We start from the raw sequence: 2,670 nt of genomic DNA on the forward strand, positions 1-2,670 counted from the left end.
ACTTGCTTCATTGGAAAGGCAGCAAGATGCATCCTCATTTCAATGTCTACTGAAATAATACAGGTTGACACCAGGAAACATAAACGTCACTGCATCCTTGCTGCTTCCTCATGGGGAAGTCTGTTTAATGTGAAAACAAGGTGATATCTAATCAGCACACAGGTAAGGAATTAAGAAAATCTTTCTTTATGGATGAAGATGTTTCTCACAAAATTGTTGCACCGAAGCATCATTGAAATTCAAGCTGGAAAGATGATTTTAATATATCACTTGTACATTTTGTACTGCTCTTCTGGTGACAATGTAGTTTGTTTTTGTCAATTACCATTTTAATAATAGGGTAAAGAAAATTAAGTGGATTTTTGAAAGAAAACAATACTGTCAATATACTATTAAAACAAATTAAAATGGTAAAAGTTATTGTACTTTAAGTAAAAATAAAAGAGACAAAATATCAATCCCAGTTTTGGATTACTTTAATTAACAAAAAACAATGCATATAGCAGAGGATAGTTTCAATCTGCCTACCTCTGGGTTATGGGCCCAGCATGCTTCCGTTGCAGTACTCTGCTGCTCATGTAAGTGCAAGAGATCCTGAAGCACTCACTCATCATGGGAAAGTACCAATGTGTTTCTTACAAAAACTCTCCAGATTATTGACTTTTTAAAGTTTTTCTAGGAAACGTTCTAGATGAATGCTTATTAGCCTTTGTCAGTATATACTTTTACGAGGTGTCTCTGTGGTGCAATCGGTTAGCATGTTTGGCTATTAACCAAAAGGTTGGTGGTTCAATCCCACCCATGGATGTAATTGACCTTGTGATTAGATTTTGGTAACCTTTAAGTAGACAAGTCAAAATGTCAAACTCCCTCTTATGGTGTAGGGTACCTGGCCTTCTCTGATGTAATCAGAGTTAGATTTGATTAAGTGATTTTATAAAAAAACAGCTCGGAAGCACAATTTAGCAGTGGGTTGCAGAGAAAAAAAACTATGCTGGCAGAAAAGTCCAATTGAGTGATTAAACAGCTCTTCATTTTCTGATTTTATGTTTATGCTAACAAATTTGCTCTCTGAAAAGTGTCCACAAAGTAAAGTCTCTGGTTAACACCTTTGTAGGAATGGTTTTTCACCTATTACTGAATTAAACTTGCTTCATTGGAAAGGCAGCAAGATGCATCCTCATTTCAATGTCTACTGAAATAATACAGGTTGACACCAGGAAACATAAACGTCACTGCATCCTTGCTGCTTCCTCATGGGGAAGTCTGTTTAATGTGAAAACAAGGTGATATCTAATCAGCACACAGGTAAGGAATTAAGAAAATCTTTCTTTATGGGTGAAGATGTTTCTCACAAAATTGTTGCACCAAAGCATCATTGAAATTCAAGCTGGAATGATGATTTTAATATATCACTTGTACATTTTGTACTGCTCTTCTGGTGACAATGTAGTTTGTTTTTGTCAATTACCATTTTAATAATAGGGTAAAGAAAATTAAGTGGATTTTTGAAAGAAAACAATACTGTCAATTTACTATTAAAACAAATTAAAATGGTAAAAGTTATTGTACTTTAAGTAAAAATAAAAGAGCCAAAATATCAATCCCAGTTTTGGATTACTTTAATTAACAAAAAACAATGCATATAGCAGAAGATAGTTTCAATCTGCCTACATCTGGGTTATGGGCCCAGCATGCTTCCGTTGCAGTACTCTGCTGCTCATGTAAGTGCAAGAGATCCTGAAGCACTCACTCATCATGGGAAAGTAGCAATGTGTTTCTTACAAAAACTCTCCAGATTATTGACTTTTTAAAGTTTTTCTAGGAAACGTTCTAGATGAATGCTTATTAGCCTTTGTCAGAATGGACTTTTACGAGGTGTCTCTGTGGTGCAATCGGTTAGCATGTTTGGCTATTAACCAAAAGGTTGGTGGTTCAATCCCACCCAGGGATGTAATTGACCTTGTGATCAGATTTTGGTGATCTTTAAGTAGACAAGTCAAAATTTCAAACCCCCTCTTATGGTGTAGGGTACCTGGCCTTCTCTGATGTAATCAGAGTTAGATTTGATTAAGTGATTTTATAAAAAACAGCTAGGAAGCACAATTTAGCAGTGGGTTGCAGAGAAAAAAAAACTATGCTGGCAGAAAAGTCCAATTGAGTGATTAAACAGCTCTTCATTTTCTGACTTTATTTTTATGCTAACAAATTTGCTCTCTGAAAAGTGTCCACAAAGCCAAGTCTCTGATTAACACCTTTGTAGGAATGTTTTTTCACCTATTACTGAATTAAACTTGCTACATTGGAAAGGCAGCAAGATGCATCCTCATTTCAATGTCTACTGAAAAAATACAGGTTTACACCAGGACACATAAACGTTACTGCATCCTTGCTGCTTTCTCATGTGGAAGTCTGTTTAATGTGAAAACAAGGTAATATCTAATCAGCACACAGATAAGGAATTAAGAAAATCTTTCTTTATGGGTGAAGATGTTTCTCACAAAATTGTTGTCCCAATGCATCATTGAAATTCAAGATGGAAGATGATTTTAATATATCACTTGTACATTTTGCATTGCTCTTCTGGTGACAATGTAGTTTGTTTTTGTCAATTACCATTTCAGTAATAGGGTAAAGAAAATTAAGTGGATTTTTTAAAGAAAACAATGC

At 34.9% G+C, this 2,670-nt stretch overlaps 1 non-coding gene across 1 annotated transcript; it reads left to right on the forward strand.

Annotated features, from left to right (window-relative positions):
- Positions 1-1,880: 1,880 nt before the first annotated feature.
- Positions 1,881-1,954, forward strand: TRNAN-AUU (transfer RNA asparagine (anticodon AUU)). Its single transcript has one exon. It is a non-coding gene; the product is annotated as a tRNA-Asn (tRNA).
- The last annotated feature ends 716 nt before the right edge of the window (positions 1,955-2,670 follow it).

Source organism: Pseudophryne corroboree, unplaced genomic scaffold (assembly GCF_028390025.1).
Source record: "Pseudophryne corroboree isolate aPseCor3 unplaced genomic scaffold, aPseCor3.hap2 scaffold_571, whole genome shotgun sequence".
Classification (NCBI taxonomy): domain Eukaryota; kingdom Metazoa; phylum Chordata; class Amphibia; order Anura; family Myobatrachidae; genus Pseudophryne; species Pseudophryne corroboree.